Source organism: Acinonyx jubatus, chromosome A1, assembly GCF_027475565.1.
Source record: "Acinonyx jubatus isolate Ajub_Pintada_27869175 chromosome A1, VMU_Ajub_asm_v1.0, whole genome shotgun sequence".
In the NCBI taxonomy this organism is placed as follows: domain Eukaryota; kingdom Metazoa; phylum Chordata; class Mammalia; order Carnivora; family Felidae; genus Acinonyx; species Acinonyx jubatus.
In genome coordinates, this window is record NC_069380.1 from 31,080,873 (window position 1) to 31,100,702 (window position 19,830).

At 33.3% G+C, this 19,830-nt stretch overlaps 1 long non-coding RNA gene across 2 annotated transcripts in view; it reads left to right on the plus strand.

Moving 5' to 3' along the window:
- LOC113600791 (uncharacterized) overlaps nucleotides 1-19,830 on the plus strand; it is a 58,562-nt gene that overhangs the window by 26,508 nt on the left and 12,224 nt on the right. The gene's annotated exons all lie outside the window — the stretch shown is intronic.

The following is a 19,830-nucleotide window of genomic DNA, read 5'->3' on the forward strand; positions in this document are numbered from 1 at the left end:
TGCATCTAGTTACACAGGTGTAATGTTTAATTATTACAGTGTGGCAGACATTGAAATAAATGTGGAAATAAAAGCATGAAAAGGTTTATTTTTTTTTAATTTTTAATATTTATTTGAGAGAGAGAGAAAAAATGAATGGGGAGGGGCAGAGAGAGAGAGGCACAGAATCTGAATCAGGCTTCAGGCTCTGAGCTGTCAGCACAGAACCTAACGCTGGGCTCAAACCCATGAACTGTGAGACATGACCTAAGCCAAAATCAGATGTTTAACCTACTAAACCACCCAGGTGCCCCTTAAAATTTTTTTTAGGTTTATTTACCTACTTTGAGAGAGACCAAGATAGCAAGAGCAGGGGGAGGGCAGAGCGACAGAGGGAAAGAATATCTCAGTCAGGCTCTGTGCTGCAGAATCAGGGTTTGAACTCATGAAACTGTGACATCATGACCTGAGCTGAAACCCAGAGTCAATTGCTTGCCCAACTGAGCCACTCAGGTGCCCCCAAAAAAAGGTTTTTCTTGGGAGAAGATAGTAGCATTGGTCTTTCATAGATATATGTTCAGAAGAGGAGATAATATTTTACATAAGCTTGATTGCCTTATTACCTAAATGCATACTTTATTTTCTTGTATTTGTCTATGTAGTAACTAAAACACACATTTGTAATTAGTTGTACCATCTGACACATTGAAGTTAAGATTGGCAATAGTAGCTGCAACTATTATAGGATAAAGTCCCATAAATGAAATAAAAGATGTTATTATATATGTGTGGGACTTTTAAAGACACTGGAATAAAATACTAAAAAGTAATTGTAATTTCAAATATTTGCAAATAGGAAGTTTGGGAGTTTTGGCTAAGTAGGAATGTGCTTGAAAAGAAAGGGAATCCTAGAGAATTAAGACAAAAGTGAGACTATAAAAATAGATAACCGTTTGGATAGCAAGCAAAGATGTCTGAGTGAAATTGATTTGCATGGATAGTGACTGGATTTGCAACTTCCTCCATCTCTTACTGAATGTGGGGTTCTACTGAATAAGGCAGTTAGTTAGCAGGAAGCGATCCATGGTTCTCTACCTGTAGAGGAAAGTATTAAGAGTAAAATATTTGATAGATTCTTTAACACTCCCTGACTTAGTCAAACAGAGTTAGTGAAAATTCAGGGGACTCTGACCTGGAAATAGGTTTTTCAGGAGCAAGTTATCTGGAATAGTCATTTGGCTATTTTGGAGAAAGAGATGTGGGCCTGCTTCATCTCCTCATCTCCACTTTGCATGTTTGGTAGATCTGTCATGATTGTGGAATGTAACAAGGTGTGAAGGTGCAACCATTAATGCAGATTTCTTTTTTTTAGTGAAAGGAAAAGGAAAGTGTATATAATAAGAAATAAATGGACATATTCCAGCATATGGTAATGTAAGATCTATAGGACAGATTTTGAGCAAGTTGGTTAGCACATGGGATCCTTTCAAATAGCAGAGGATTACCTGAAGACCCTTAAAATATTTTGAAGTTGTTAATTTATTAGCTTCCCAGTAGACTCCATAGTCATCCTATGTTCATAAAATTTTGAAACAACTGGATTCAGGTTTAACTGTTACTATACTATTTTTATACTGTAACTAGTCATGCCATATAACATTTCTGAATATCTTCATTAGATTAGTATAATTTTCTGCCTACTTTGACTACTGGAGGAATTAAATAAAATTATGTAATTAACTTTGAAAAATATAAAAATGTTAACATAGTAATGATTAATTTTCCTAAAATGTTACAAGTATTTTTGTTAACATTTTAACCTGTTCCTCCTTTACGAACAAGGGTATACCAATGAGTATTTAAGGAAAAAAAATACATCTTATTGATATACGTGTGTATATGACATTGTATTTCTTAAGTCTAAAATATCAGTGAATCTACAATCTGGATGTGTTGGGTAGATTACAGATGAGAAAGCAATATATTTATAACTTTCTTCAAAGATATATTTTGTGATTTATCTTTGTTTATGCATGTAGCTTTACTTAATATTTTTAATAACTTTCTATTTTTTTATTAAAAATTTTTTTTAATGTTTATTTATTTTTGAGACAGAGAGAGACAGAACAAGAACAGGGAAGGGTCAGAGAGAGAGGGAGACACAGAATCTGAAGCAGGCTCCAGGCTCTGAGCTGTCAGCACAGAGCCCGACACAGGGCTCGAACTCACGGACCGTGAGATCATGACCTGAGCTGAAGTCGGACGCTTAACTGACTGAGCCACCCAGGCGCCCCAATAACTTTCTATTTTTAAACAGTTTTAGTATTATAGGAAAGCTACAAAGATAATACAGACAGTTCCTATGTTAGGGTTCTCCAAAGAAACAAAAGCAGTAAGAGGTGTGTGCATGTGTGTGTGTGTGTGTGTGTGTATGCATTACTATTACATATTTTTCAAAACCAACATACTAACATAGGTATATTACTATTAGCTAAATTTCACACTTTATTTGAATCTTGCCATTTTTTCCACGGATGCTTTTTTTATTATTCTAGGATCCAATCTAGGATGCTGCATTTCATTTAGAGTTAATTCATTTTAATTTTGTAGTGTATTTAATTGTATGATTATGCTACAATTTGTTTATTCTTATACAAACGGCAATTATTCCCAAGTTCCACTCTTACAAATATAACTGTTTTTTATGAAATAAGATAAAATCCGTTATGTGTATTCATAAAGCAGCCCTACTCTTTCTCCCATTGTCTCTCAATCTGTCCTATAGAAAAAAAAAAAGAATCTGACTTGCTCCATAGCATTTTGTCTAATTCCTAGTCTTAACACCAGTTTCCTTTTCTTTTTTTCCATCTTTATTCAGGTATAATTGACCAATACAAATATAAGATATTTACAGTGTACAAGATGATTTGATATACATATACCTTGTGAAAGGAGTCCCCCACTGAGTTAGTTAACATATACCTCACCTCACATGTTCCTTTTTTTTTCAGTGAACATTTAAGTTCTACTTTCTTAGAAAATTTCTAATATACATATAGTCTTACCAGTCTCTCTTTAATAACTAAAATGTATGATACAATATGATTATAAAATCCTTGAATATTATTCAAATTAAATAGACAGCTTTTCCTCCATCTGGGGTGAGCTTCAGACTTGGAAGTGTGCTGTGAAGCGTGGGCATGGTGAGGAGATGTCATTACAAGTGGATTTTTATTCTTGGAGATTGGCAAGGTGATGGGAGTTCAGGATAAAGATATGTTAAGAAAAATTGTTCTAAACTTGGAAATAGGGCTAAAACGTGGGCTGTATGTCATTTAAGGTCATATGTGGACATTGTTTAATGGACCTATCTAAGGATTATCCAGAGAAATATATACTTTAACTCACTTTAAACAAAGTCCCAGACTTAGTGACATTACATGTTTACTTGTGTATCTTTGTCCAACAAAGATGCAGATACTCTTTCTATTAAAAAAGATAACCCTAGAAATTATGATTTGTTGTTCGATAGGAAATCAGCAAGTTTTGTAAGTAACCAAGCAATCTTATTTTAGTATTCATTGTCTATAAACCTCAACTTCTTAAATGCTCTTTGAATCATCATAATGGTTTCCTCTTCAATTACATTTTCCCTAATACATGTTCCTTTTGTGTTTATTTGAGTTATATGTTTAAACTTTTTGAAAATCAAACTTTAACAGACAAAAGGACCCTGCTTTGTTTGTGGTGCGGTATATAATCTGGCTTCTACTTCCCTCTGGGTGTTGCAGATGCGTAGTTGCTAGTTGCTCTTTTTTAGGTGTGTGCTTTTTTTTTTTTTTTGTATTTTTAGAGATTCTCTTGTGGCAAGCTCTGACTGATGCTACTTGGCAAATGATGTCTGTCATCTGGAAGGCTGTTTTTCACTCCTTTCTTCATATACAACTCTTTTCTTGGAATTCCACTGCCTTTGAAAATTCGAGTGACCCAAAATGCATCATTACACAACCATTTGTAAAGTACAGAGTGTTTTGAATGCAGCCAGCTAGGAAGACTGTTCCAACCACATCTTTCTTCTTTACCCTTTCCTAAATGGTAACCAGACGTAAGAATCTATTGCTCCCAAACCTGAGAGAGTACTTGTTTAGCTCTCTAAGTGATTGGCTTGAAATCTCCTCACCTAGCTTGAGATAAGAGAAAGCATCCCTTTCACTTCCTCTCTATCTTTCCCCATGAGAACTTGTATCGGCATCTTTCTCTCTCTTTCTCTTTCTCTGAAGAAATCTTCTCTGTCTCTTCAACATCCACTCATTTATAAGTGTTATCACCTTTACTTCTTCCATATTTCCTTGGCTGTCCTTGGCATTTGTACAGTTTGTACTGATGCCTGCATAGTTTCAAATTATCTAGTCTAGTACTATGAAATTTGTTTGATATTCTGAGTGAGAATCTATGAATTTATAATTTTGGATAACTGTAATCTTTATAATTTTAAATAATATCATTCATGAACATGGTATGTTTTTCCAGTTTTTAAAATCTTTTATTTGCTTTAGCATAATTTTATTTATAAAAGCCTTATACATCATTTAGTAGTTTGGTTTGTTTGTACCTTGTCGTTTTAGGTTTTTAGGAGATATTTAAAATATTTTAATTTTTTAAATTATGATTGTAAATTGTTCTGACTTTTGAATATTATTTTATACCAAACAACCTTGCTGTTCACTATTTTATTTCTAATGATTTCTAGATTCTCTAAGGTTTATCTGTCCTATATAATTAATGACAATTTTGTTTTATTTTTCTAATTTTATATCATTGTATTTCAATTCCTGGATTTATTGAAATTGGCCAGGTTCTGTTATCCTTCCTAACCACACACACAGTCTGTGAAATTAAATAGAAATTATAGTGAGGATAATTCTATTCATGATTTTACTGAAAATATATCTAAAGTAAGTATAAATGTGATGCCGGGTTTAGATTTGTGTGTATGGGCTATTCCCTTAATTAGTTAAAAAAACATTTTTAGTCTACTATGTAGATAAGAAGTTTTTATTTGATTACAAATGGATTTTAATAGGTTTTTTTTTTCTGAATCTAGTGGTACAATTATAAACTATTTCCTTATATCTTTCAATTCACTAAATTAATGACTGTTTTAATATTTTAAAACCTTGAATTCTTTCAGTAGAGCTTTCTTGATCATATGAATAAATACATTGGTAAATAAACATGAACAAAATGTGAACATATTTGTAGATAATAATGTACAAAATATTCTATATAATGTGGAATCTACTTTTATTCAAACACTTGTTATGACATAGGTTGAGTACTCAATATTTGGACTTAAACTTGAATATTATGTATTAGCAGCTTAGGTCCTTTTCCTGAATGCTTCCAAAAAGGATGAAATTGGTTTTGTTTTTTTTCTTTATGTGAATATTATGGTAATTAGATTCAGATAAATTATAAATATGCAATTTAGTTATATTATGGAAGCAAGATTTTATGAATTATTGTTATCCATGAAATGTGCTCTCAGAATAAGCTTTGACCAAATCCTAAATGCAGCAGTGTATGCTAGGACAGCAAAACCAATACAAAACATCATTACTACCCACACATTATCTAAAACATAAGGCTTGAATATAATCCATAAAATTGTAAGATAGTTTCCTTTGTTATGCTTATTTACATGGATTTTAACAGAAGTGTAATGGCTTTACTCATAATTTTTCTTTGAAAATCTCTAAACATGTAGCATAGAATCTACAATGGAAAAGATGGTAAAGGCTATGACAAGAGCAGAGCAGAAAAGATTTTCAATTCAAAATTTCAATAATTATTTAAAAAGATGTTCAACCTCTTTATTAATCAGGGGAAAGCGAATCAGTGATAACAATTTCATTGGTCATATTGGCAAATAAATTAAAGATTAATAACATCCAAGCTGGTGAGGGTAATCAAAACAGGCACTCCCATACATTGCTGATTGGAATAACAGCAACCTTTTGGGAAACTAACCTGGCAGAATTTAAAATTGAAATATACATTCCATTAAACTCAACATTCTCACTTTGAAATAAAAATACGAAAGAAAAACACCATCATACAAAGATTTCCTGCAGAATTCCTTGAAGTGATAAAAAAAAAAGCATCTTAAATACCCACCAATAGGGAAATGACTAAAAAACTTATGGCATATTTATAAATATTTGATATTATACAGTCATTAAGAAAAATAAATCTCTGTATAAATATAATGTTCTAAAGAAGCAAGAAGCAAAGTTATGTTTGTGTATGTAGGTTTCCCTCTGCTTACATGGACAAACAAAATTACTTGGAAAGATGTGCTTTGTACAGGTAATAATTTTTCCTTGTGGAGTGAGCAAGGGGAATGGAGAGATGAGAGTGAGTGCTGAATTTTATTATGTACTTCTTTGTGTCATCTATTCCAATGAGCATCTTATGCCTTTGTAGCTTGAAAGGACAATCCAATAGAGCATAATTCTGGATTTTGACTGAAATATGCATACAACTTACAAATATTATAGTTTACAGGCTTAGTTTCTTGTGGAAAAGAAAGAAAATTTTTCTCTTACGTTTCACAATTAATTGAGTATCAGTCCAATAGCTGATATTGAGCTACCAAGTTTTATGAAATCTTCAAAATTGCTAGGGAACCTTCAGAGGCAAATAATCCTTCCTTTAAGGGCATTTTAGCTATTTGGATGAGAGTTAACAGATTGTAGCTGTTGGAACATTGTGATCTAGTCTGAGTGATAAAGTGAAGCACTATAGTTCATGGCAATAAATGCCACCTGCAGTGACTTTATCAGTCAACTAATATTAAGAACATATTCGAGGGCACAGTATCATTTCTCAGTACTTGACATACTGACACAAAATATTTTCTAATGTTTATTAGCACCATATCACTTGATAAAAAAGGTGGTTTTGTTGGTTTCAGAAGTGCTTTTTCCCAACAACTGCTGCCTTTGACAATGTAGAACTTGAGATTTTGTAAAAGTATAAAACCTTTAACTTGAGTTGTATGCATTTACTGTATATTCCGTAAGTATTTGCGGTCTTATAATTTAATGTAGTGTGAGGTATATGCATTACAACATGATTTTATTGTTTCAAAAAAAAGATATAAATCAGAATATTTAAAATATACTAATTGCATAAAACTGACCATCCTGATTAGGTGTTAATAGTATCTATATTGTCACTGCTTAATAACATTCCAAATTGTTCAATACTGAGAGGAAATATGTACAATCCTCATTAAATTAAAATAAATCCCATAGGACAAAAATAACAAATACTTTGAAAAAAGGTGTTATCAAACCTATCTGTGTGTTCAAAAGCTTGAATGTAAATACATGGTGGTAATGATATTTTGAAAGACTTTTGGATCCTCATCCAATTTGAATATTGACTTTAGAAAGTGCTTGCTTCCCAAAGTCCCTGTGCATAGGCTGACTTTTTATACCATACTTCTCTTATTACTAATTAACTCCTGTAATGTAACTTGTTAAATGTATGTTTTGCTAAGTTATAGCAGCTCTTCATATAATATTTCTCTCAGGGCTTCTGATTCCTTCCTATTCCTTTACCTATTATTTCTCTTATACCTCTAGCTCTCTTCATTAACATTTGCAGCACAGCTAGCGTGAACCTCTATCATTGGCTGACCATGTTCATTCTAATATGTTCTTGTGCCAGAGATAAAGATTTTACCCTACGATTTTCATTAATATAAATAATTTTTATTTACTTCCACCAATTTACCCTGTTTTTCTATTCTGTCAGTTGCATAATGAGTTTTGATTGTATTGTATTCCAGTTTCTTTGATTATTTGTATATTCCCTACTTTTCCTGGAGAAGATATAACTTATATACTCTTCTTTATTTGTATTGCATACTTGTATTTTATGAAATATGCTTACATAATAACTAATTTTATAGTTGGTGAGTATAAACCAAGTGCAGAGCACAAGAAAATACTTAAATATATATTTGGGTTCAATTAATTGACCCCATTCTAGAATGACAGTTCAAATAAAGGGGAAGCCCTTAGTTAACAAAAATGTTAATATCCGTTTTCAGGTTTAAATGAAAAAGTGAAGAGTCCTAAAAAATATATATGTACTGTGGTATATATATCTCCCTAGAACCTGTTGCCTGAGATTAGACCATAATTTATTTGGCATTATTTTTAAGATATCCTAATTGATACGCCAATTATTATTTATATATTAGATGAAACTCTACAAATAAAAGCCTAAAACTATTCTAGCAAGTCCATTAGGAATCTGTTTTTCTTTTCTAGTTATAAGATATATGCATTTCAGTTTAATCAATTTACAAATGCAGTTCTGAGGCTACAAAAATAAAATACAGCCTCTAGTCATTGCTCCTCAAAGAAAGAACCCCTCAGGGCAAACTGTCAGTTTACACTGCAGTGGGAAAAAAAAAAAATTTCAGAAGCATCAGCCTCCAAGTAATAAGCACATAAGAAACTATAATGTAAAACCCATATCAGAGAATTATCTTGATTTGTGTGAGTAGTGCAGATAGTATTACCTTACGGGATCTGAAGTACGATTGAAACAGAAAATGCAAAGTCTCAAATAGTGCCTCACAGTAGTTTGCAACGAAGAAGCCTCGCTCAAGAGGGTCATAAACTGACTTTAATGGGAATCAGTAATTCATCTATTGCATGTTGAAACATCTAATTGTTGTTTATATTGATGTAATTGCCATGGTGAAAGAGGGGGAAAAAAGCCGAAACCACATTTTCAGAATATTAGACTTTTCAGAATTTAGAGTGTCTTATTAAATTAAAGATGAATAATAAATCGGTTTGACTGGCTACTAAATCACTTTTAAAAATTTTGCATGATAAAATATGCTTTGTATTAAGAGACAACAGAAAGAAAGAAAGAACGATGGCAAACGATGAATGGTGCTCTCTGGAAGGCTGATTACCACTGATAGGTCTCTCTTTATCTTCTCTGATTTTCTTATTCATAATTTAGGTTCATTTAAAAACACTTGGTGTTATGTTATTGAATCAAAATTATGACTGTCCAAACCAGATTGCATGGATGGGAAGGAGAATAGGGAACGTGACAATAGAACATCAGCAAATTCCTTTTCTACATCATAGTCAAAAACTCTCATTAAATGTGAACTTCAATATAATAATTAGATGAAGCCTACTGTAAGGATGGAAACCAGGAAAGGATGATATCCACAACAAAATTAATGTTTATACAATTGGATTTATACTCGATGATAAAAAGTAAAACTCCCTCAGAGAGAAGTTCAGAACACAAAATCCTGTTGTGAAGTTTCAAGAAACTTAAGACAACATGCCTTAAAAAAAAAAAAAAAATCATGACACAAAATGTTTAGTTTGTAGCCCCAGTGATTTTACATGAGTTACGGTGATCTTTCCTCAAGTAACAAAGCATGGTATTAAATAGGCCAAGTATGTAATGAGTACAAGAAAAAATTAAAATAAGAAGACTTGAATAAATTATTCTGTCTTTAAAGAAAAAATAATCTAAATATATATATATATACCTCTTAGAATTATATAATTAATTAAACTTTTGACATTAATAGATATGTAAAGTAACATATAGACATATAAAATGACTTACATAGCTACATAAAATGTTTTATAAAAAGTTTTGCATATAAATAGAGGATACAGTTTTTCCACAAATCAATAAATTAGACGGCCATTACATTCCAAATTAATACGGAAACAGTGTTTAAAGACCACATTTCTTGAGTTGCATTGCAATAAACTAGAATTCAATAGTGAACACTTAATTATAAATTTTTTAATGTTTATTCATTTTTGAGAGAGAGAGAGACAAGAGCACAAACAGGGGAGGGGACAGAGAGAGAGAGGGAGACACAGAATCCGAAACAGGCTCCAGGCTCCAGCTGTCAGCACCAAGCCCTATGCTGGGCTCGAACTCATGAACCGTGAGACTATGACCTGAGCCAAAGTCAGACACGTAATCAACCAAGGCACCCAGACGCCCCTATAGTGAACAATTAATTATAAATCACCAAAAGTTACTGAGCAGTATGTGTAGCTGAGTAGATTAGTAGCCAGGGAAAATTCAAAATATTTTAATATATTTTCATCAAATAAACTTCAAAACTTTCTGACTTTCTTTTTAGTTAGATCTACCTCTTAATGAACAAATAATTTCCATCCATATATAGCTTGAAAATATTGTAAAAGCAAGTTAATTTTATGATAGGTTTAAAATTCTAATATTAGTGGAGAGCAAAAAAAAGACGGAAACTATACATCGGTCTTATTTGTCTGCAGATTTTGAGGCCAGGTCAGTGGGGGGCCACTGCCGCTTGAATACTCCTCCCATTAGGGAAATGCCCCTGGCTGCTATGTGGAGGATAATAGGAGTACAAGGTTGTTGTGTGTGGAGCATGAGGAAGCTATTGAAGTCATAGTGTCTGGGAACAAGATGGTATCAGTAGAAGTCATAAATTGTGGTTGGGTACTTGATATATTTTGACGACAAAACTAATTTTCTTCTTTGAATGATTGGCTATGGAGAGTTAGAAACATAAGTGGCAAATGGCTTTCCTTGTTTTATAAAATAATATCTAAGACCTCACTTGCCTGGCCCAACTCAGCTCCTCTTCTCCTGGCTCGGCATATAACAACCCAACTTCACTCACTTTTCACTTCCAAGGGTGTACTCTTACATTATTCCCCCAATGAGGGTTTTTAGCGTATTTCTCAAATGTTTGTCTTCATTTCTCGTTCTGGCTGTTTTTGTTGTTGTGATTGTTGTTAAATCACTGTAGGTCTCAGCTTAGATGTGCTATCAAATAATGACTTCCCAGAGCATCGTATTAGAGTACACTCCCCACTTACTCTTCTTCACCTTTTACCAAAATCATTATTGCAGCATATTTTTTTATTCCTTCACAATGCTTTAAATTTTGGGGTCATTTATTTCTAGATTTGATTTCTTACCTTATTTTGGCTGTCTCACCTAATTTCGGTAAGTTCCATGAAGGCAGGAACTAATTGTGAATTAAATTCTAGTGCATATTGGGTACCTGCTAAGGGCTTGTCCTATATTGGCCCTCAGAAAACATGTAAATAAATGAATAAACCCAAACAAAATTGGACAAACTGAACATCTATTCTTAATTAATTAAAAAAAGTTAATTAGTAATAGAGTACTACATTACTGTAAGTGATAGAGAACCTTTAGCTAGGGAAAGTTTTTAAAAATATGAATAAATGGAAAGAATCAGCATGCCACTAATTGAGAAAACACTTTTTTTATAAAGAGTTCAATTCTTTCCCAGTTATTTAATAAATCAAGACAAAATCAATTCAAGCTCACAATGGGATATTTTCACCCCAAACTTGACAAATGATTCTGAGGTTAGTGTGAAAAATAAATGAACAAGAATTTATATCAGATAATCAGAAAAAAGAGTATCATCAAGAGGCTTGCCAGAGAATAAAATATAGTACAAAAACATAATAATTAAAGTGTGACCTACTGGAAAAAACAATAAAAATAAATGGACCATATTAGATGCATGTATATAATAGACAAAGGAAACTAAAATTTCTAGCAAATTTTTAGTGAAAAGTTCCTGGATTAATGGTTCACCTAAGTGATAATGAATGTAGTTGGATACCTACTTATACCAAATACTAAAGGAAATTCTGAATGGATCTGAGAGTGAAATATGAAATGACTCAGTCATTCAATAAATCAAATGAGATTATTAATATGATTTGTCGGTGGGAAGAACCTTCTGTGCTCAAGAAAGGAAATTATGGGGCGCCTGGGTGGCTCAGTCGGTTAAGCGTCCGGCTTCGGCTCAGGTCATGATCTCGCGGTCCGTGAGTTCAAGCCCCGCGTCGGGCTCTGTGCTGACAGGTCAGAGCCTGGAGCCTGCTTCGGATTCTGTGTCTCCCTCTTTCTCTGCCCCTCCCCTGCTCATGCTCTGCGTCTCTCTGTCTCAAAAATAAATAAAAACATTAAAAAAAATTAAAAAGAAAAGAAATTATGTACACACATACTATATATACATAAATATATATTTGTAGTCAAATATATTTTAATTTCACTATGGGAACATTTGTGAGTCAGTGTTACATATAATATGCAAACAAGACAGTAAGCAATATAAATACATATGACAAAGGATTAATTTAAAAAAAAAATGTTTGTTTAGTTTTTGAGAGACAGAGACATACACAGAGTGTGAGCTGGGGAGGGGCAGAGAGAGAGGGAGACACAGAATCAGAAGCAGGCTCCAGGCTCTGAGCTGTCAGCACAAAGCCTGACGCCAGGCTTGAACTCACAAACTGCGAGATCATCACCTAAGCTGAAGTCGGACACCCAACCAACTCAGCCACCCAGGCGCCCTGACAAAGGATTAATTTTTAAAGGATATGAATTTCTTTTAATTTGAAGAAGACAAACTCCTCAAAATAAAGATGGATAGGTAATATGTATAAATGATTCAGAAAATTAGATAATTGTCAAATGTCTACACTGAAAGCACAATACTTAACTAATAAGTAATAAATTAAAGGGAGATATTTCTTTCATACAAAAGGATAAAATCAAAGATAATGAAATTATACCATTAATGAGAAGATGTCAAATTATTCTTTGTAATTACTGACATATAACCAAGCTGTCTTCATATCTGAACTACGACTGTATTGAAAATGAGTCACTGGGACGCCTGGGTGGCTCAGGCGGTTAAGCGTCCGACTTCAGCTCAGGTCACGATCTCGCAGTCCGTGGGTTCGAGCCCCGTGTCGGGGAGCCTGCTTCTGATTCTGTGTCTCCTTCTCTCTCTGCCCCTCCCCCGTTCATGCTCTATCTCTCTGTCTCAAAAATAAATAAACGTTAAAAAAAAATTAAAAAAAAAAAGAAAAAAGAAAATGAGTCACTGAGTGTTAAAGAAACATTTCTTAGGCTACTTAGTAAGGAGAAACATTAATAAGTAGAAACAAAGTTCTTTTTAATAACACAACCAAGTTCTTAATCACTATGTTTTATAATTTTATAATGTTTATAATTTTTCCCTGAGAACTCTATTATAATACACCAAAATATTAAACACGCTTATATCAAGAGAGAAGAAATAATAATTGTTGAAAGATGGGCATGTATTTCATTATGTCTATAAAAATTTTAGGATGCAATTTTTGTATTTATTATTATCTAAGCATTATAAATATAATTGCCTTGAGAATAAAAAGTAGATCTTCCCATGTATGGTCTCTACTATGAATATCTTGAATGGTAGCAATACAGGTTTTTAGTTTTTGATCCTTTACAATGTTATTATTTAAACATTTTTCCATAATGAGCATATAATACTTTAAGACATATTTAAAGAAAACTGATACATTTGAAATTTTATGTTTAAATTTGCATTTGTAGAAGAATGTGTAGGAGTCACTAAATTTATGAGTACCACGTGCCACAGCCTAAGATAACTCCTGTACAGGTTTAAATTTTTACGAGCTATTTAAATAATTTTGGCTGCACCACAGGCACAGGAGAAGGGCGAGGAGTAGCAGCAAGAGCTTTACAAAAGTATTTATTGACCTTTACAAGAGCAGAGACACCATCAGGTGAGTGGAGATCTGGCAGCTTCTAAGCATTTGCATCCCTGAGAATTACACCAAGATTGTGAGGGTTCATTATGATGATTTTGACAGCTGTGTGAACTGCAGGAATCTCTTCATCACCCCACCTTTCATGTTTTAGCCTCATTCTTCTCTTGACTCTTCTATACATCTTTAAGCTTGGCATTTGGAACTTTGAACTGGTAAAGCTTATTTTATTTTTCCAACCTTATATCTTATGACTGCAGAAAAAGAAACTGCTACGAGAGAAATAATCTATGATGCCCCAAATGTTCTATAAAAACTTTGCCTTTTCTCCTCTTGCTCCTGACATTCTAACAGTTTTTCAGTCAAGGTGTAATCCTATATTTGTTCGTTATTTCCTTCTGATTTCGATAACCTTCATTTATTTGCCATTCTAAAATGAGTATAATGTAATCCAATATATAAAATATTTAATATAAGACTCAGGAAGGTTGAAAATATTGTGGAAATATTGTGAAAACTTGTGAAACAAGTGAAACTTGTGAAAATATTCTTTTAAATATGCTGGCAAATCTCACATTCAATGCACATAATAGCAAAAACAGGCAAATGAAATATATAGGCACTAATTACTGTTATACTCTTACGCCTCCTTGATTTCTGTTTATGTCTTTTCAATCACATTTCTCAGGAATGGTCTTTACCTGCTGCCATACACTTCTTATATGCACACTCAATGGGTTACTCCAAACTAGATCAATTTATTTCCCTCACTCTAATTACAGTCCTGGAAAAAGTTAAGAGGAGACAGCTTTTCTAAACTTTCCATTTTATGATGTGTCAGTAGAACTGAATACAATTGGCTACTCCTTCCGTCTTTAAACTCATTCTTTCTTTGGACTTGGTGATACTTCTTTTATTATGGTTATTTGCTGCCACATTCAAAGGATAATTGTCTTCTCCACAACCTCTAAGGTTGATCCTTATCAACCTGGATTCTCTCACAAGGGAGTTTCTTCAAAACGCACAACTATGGTTTTCACCTAGAGGTCAAAGATTTGCAATTTTATCTTCAGCTGAGATTTCTTCTGGGAGCTCAACATTTGTATTTCCACTGTTCTCTTGATCTCACCACTTTAATGCTTCAAAATCTCCCCAAACTAACAAGCCAAGAATTGAAATAATGATCGTCCTCATTTTTCCCCCAGAGCCATTTCTCTTCCAGTGTATCCTGTCATAATAAATGATGGCAGATGCTCTCATGTGAGCCAGAAAGCAAAGGGTTGTCCATGAGGACAACTTTTCCTTCTTTTCCACATGTCTGTAAGCAACGCTGTCCTGCTAAGGTTTTCTTCTGATTGTATGTGGAATTCATTTTTCCCATCCCTAATATTATGTCCAAACCTGTTACTCTTGCTCATGCCCTATTGCAATAGCCTTCAGTTATTTGGTTGCTTCTATTCTAGCCTCAGCTACTGTACTCTTCTCTCTTAGATATAATGCTGTTTTCACAATGTCTTCTCCAGTCAGACCTGGTGATGATAGTTGTGCAGGTTGTGTTTTGAACAACTTTACAGGGAATCCTTCACTCATTATTCTGGTTTACATAACTGTTTGACAACTTCCCAGCAGATGTCAGCAAAATGTTCTTGAGAAAGGGCCCCTTTTCCTAATTTATACAAAATCACCCTTTGGGCTAGTAGCCGCATGTGTGTCCCTCACTCTCTTGCTTAAAGCCGTTCAATTTCTCTTCATTTATTGAGGATTAGGTGTAATATACTAAACATGCATGCAGTGGAAAGTTTCACACATGACCCTACCTTGCTCTCCTACTTTAATTTGTACCACACTCTCTTCATTCTCTTCAGCTCAGTCATCTTGGCCTTTTCCAACTCCATGAAACATTACCTGCTCTGCGGTCACCTTACTTTTTCCCCTTTGCTTGCTGCTCATGGAGTGCTCTTCCCTCTCCCTTCACCTAGTTTACTTGTAATCTTTCCATCTCAGCTCTACTTTCAGTTCCCCGGGGGGAATATTCTCCCATCTTCTATTTAGGTCAAATTTCTCTGTTATGTCCTCTGATTGATCCATGAAACTCCCTGCTCATAATATTTAGCACAGTTAAGGAAATTTCAAAATTTTGTATGGCTTTTTGATTAACATAATACATTCCTTTATAAACTGGAACATTCATAAGGGTTAGTGACCGTGTCAGTTTTGTACAATACTGTATCCCTAATTCTACCCAGTTCCTTAACCCAAGTAGTTTGGGCCTCAATAAATATGAAAAGAAGGAAGGAAGGATCGAAGGAAGGAAAGGATCAAAGAATGGAGGAAAGAAGGAAGGAAGAGTCTACAATGCCTACCAACTATTGTTGGCATGACCAATGTAGATGGATAATTGTGTGGAAGGTTTTATTAGAAGTTTTCTGATAATAATGGCATTATTTAGAGGATGGATATTTATGTAAAACTTTAGAGTATAAAGAACATAAATATGTAAAGGTTTCAATTTAATGGAGTTTACAAAGTAATTTTATGTTAAAAATATGAAAAATAATTGAGAATTCCTCACACAGATACGAAATTGAAACTTTTCAATTATACATAATGTACTTCAAAGTTTTTTTTTTAAACATGTTATTGACAGTAGACTGGTTTTAACTACTTAACACATTAAATATGTTTCACACATTTTCCATTGAGTATACCTATTTTTTTTTTTTACATAAAGTTTCCTAAGAAGACTTTCATTAAAATTTTACACTTCGGTAACTGGAACATTAATAACAGCTGAAGATATCTTTTCATTATCCATTTTGGTTTCATAAAATTAGTAAGAATGTTATATTTGAATAATAGTTTGGTACATGCTAATGAAATAAGAATTCAACCTGTCTATGACTTCATTTTTCATTATTATGATTAAGTAATGTGTTAAAAATAAATGTTACTCAAATTTATTATATAAGGTGATTTCCCTTTAGATTTAAAACCTGCAAAATTAGAAAGATGGAACAAATTTAGTAAAAGGATTAATAGGATTTTTGTTGGCCAACAAAATGGATGGTACATTCGTTCAGTCTTCCAATTGTTCAATAAATGTATATAAAATACATCTCTTTATATCTATATATTTATATATAGATATAGTCTGTGCCATGTCATAGACTGGGTTATTTAGCACTAATTGAGACATAATGTCTGTGGTCACATAGCTTACAGTTTCATGAAAGAGACATGAAAGACTGCCATAAGCAAGACAAAGGGCCGAAAATGTGAGATAACTCCGTCTTAATATCCTTGGGAGTCTAAGTTACCTGTTAGAACCTAGAAAACCTTCAATGTCCTGGGATGATTTGTTTGTTTGGGGGGAGCATGCAATTGCTGAGTAAAAGAACCTTCATAGAAAAAGGAGGTAAATAGAAAAAGTTGATAAACAAATCTTAGTTCAAGGTGAGGGTAAATAAAAGACTTGAGAAAAATGTAAACACTATATTCACATTTAAATACAGAAAGCAAAAGTCATTTCTAAGCTAAATTCTCTTAAGTGAAAATCTTCTTAAGTGAAGTAGAAATCAGAAAGTAGACACTAGGGCTGAGATTCTCAGTAATCCAGAATATTTGTAACATTCCATTTAAAAATAAATATGTCATTCCCTCACTACTGCTTCATGGTGATCAGAATTTATACTAGCAGGACTTAGTAGCGGGTTAACAATAGGTTTTCTTTAGAGCCAGCAAGAAATATTAAGCCACTCTTGAGAAAAGGATCCTCAAAGAATATAGAAAGTAATGGTTGCTTTAAAAGGGAGTAAAAGGCAGCTTTGGCAAAGAAATAAGAAAGTATGTGTTCCCACCTTGGGGCTGAGAAGTCGCCCTTGGGTCTACTGGTATATAAATCCACAAGATTAGGAAATGCAAAGACAAATAGCTCCCTGAAGGCTATAAGGTTATAGAGAGTTGAAGGCTACAGCCAAGCTAAGAACTATTGATGATTGATTAGCAAGCCTCTTGCAAAAGATACACTAATTGACAGATAAGGAGAGAAATGGTTAATTTTTTTTTTTTTTTTGACAGAATGGCATCTGATGAGCCAGTGAGCACAAAAACAAGGTAAAGGTCAATAAAATTGCAGTGCAATCCACCAATCATACAAATGTCGGATTTGGAAGACCAATGTTGTAACTTTAAATTAAGTGCCAAAGAAAACTCTGAAATCAGCATACTTGAGTGTGATCTGTAAACTGACATAAATGTAATGCATGGATCTTAAATTATTTCAAGAGTCAATATATTTTGAAGATGTGTTATGCATATTATAAGTCATAAAAATAATCTTGAAACCCTGAAAGGTTTTATTTTAAAAAAAGCTAATCAAGTGAAAATTTTAGAAATCCCACAGAAGACCATATACTAAAATTAACTAATAACATTTATATGCTATATAATGGCATATATTTTAATTTGATAACACCCTTTAGGGTTAAATTCAATGAGTTGAGTTTCAATGAAGGAGGTTGAGTTTTAGGGGGACTTGAAAGATTATGGCTAGAACTGTATTTGGAGATAGACACATGCATAGACCTTATTCTGCAGTACTACATCAACATGACTTTTAGCTACAAACAAGATACTCCACAAAAAGAAAATATTGCTTCCTCTTAAATAGTCAAAAAAGAAATCACACACACAAAAAACAGCCCAAATCAACTGCCAAGATCTTATACTTAGAAAATGCAAAAACCACTTTCCTTTTGTTAGAAAAAAAAGTCACTCTAACACATGTTCCCTTTAGAAGAGTCTCTTTGTTATGTGATTCTTACTGTCAACCTGTTGAAAAAATGAAATAGTGTATTTTCTGTTCTCCGATTGCATCATTCATTGGTTTGGGATTTTTTCAAGATGTGGAAATAGTAGGGCATCATTTAAGTAATCACCTTTCTCAGACATGTTTATTGATGTCCTTTGATTTGTATTAATAGCATCCAAATTGGAACTTTATTCATCATGAAACAAGCATCAACACAAACCTTTGCTACAGACCTGGTGTCTGATGTCCCTGGGTGAACCCAAATGCCTCCAACCTTTGTACTCAGCACACTGTATCTGCTCATTCCCTAAAGCAAAGGGGTTTTCTTGACCTCTAATTTATACCCCGCAGCCAACATGTATGGGGTCTTTACACCTGTGTTTGCCTTTTCAAGCTCTCTCACTTGAGAGCACAAAATTTTCCAAAGAGCTTCAAGAACTGGTTGGGTATTACTTCTACCAAAGCACATTTTATAAAACTTTTCTACAGGTGACTACCTTTGCTATATTTAAGACTTGTATACTTTTATATATCTTTCACCAAGTGATACCTTTGGATGCTCTGATCTGGAAGACCATTCCCAAAAGAAGCCAGTCAATCCCACAACTAGGTTGATTTATCTCAGATTCAGCCTTAGTCTTCCTGAGATTATTCTATTTCCATACTATTTTGCCTCACAGGCAAGGACACACAGGACACAATAATGTGTGTCTAGGATTCAAAAACACTTGGGCCACGTTTCCATATTGAGTCTTTGTCTTGTAGTATTGTATAATTTGTCTGTTTACAAATATGTTATGTCTCTACCATGGGCTTCTCTAGGGTAGAGATATCTTTATCCCTTAGTATCCACATGATGTAAGAGACAATGCAGTGAGTATTTAATAAACTATTAAAAAGATGAATGTCTGAAGTTGCACAGTAATGAAAATAACTTGGAAGAAATAAAATTAACTCTTTGTTATAAAAGTATTTAGGTAACCAGACCTATTATATCTTTGAGTAATTACTGGTTTTTGAAGGGAAATATATGTATCAAAGAGTTGTCCTTTTTCTTTCAGAGAATAGTTGTTTTTTCTTTTTATTAAATCATTAATACATGTTTGTTTCGTTTCATAACTCAGAGGAAAAAACTATCAGAATTTTATTTCTATATATTCATTCAGTCATTCTCTTTGCATGTTATATACATATATATATATATATTCTGCATATTCTAATTTGTAATCTGATTTTTTTTTAATTTTTTTTTCTTCAACGTTTTTATTTATTTTTGGGACAGAGAGAGACAGAGCATGAACGGGGGAGGGGCAGAGAGAGAGGGAGACACAGAATCGGAAACAGGCTCCAGACTCCGAGCCATCAGCC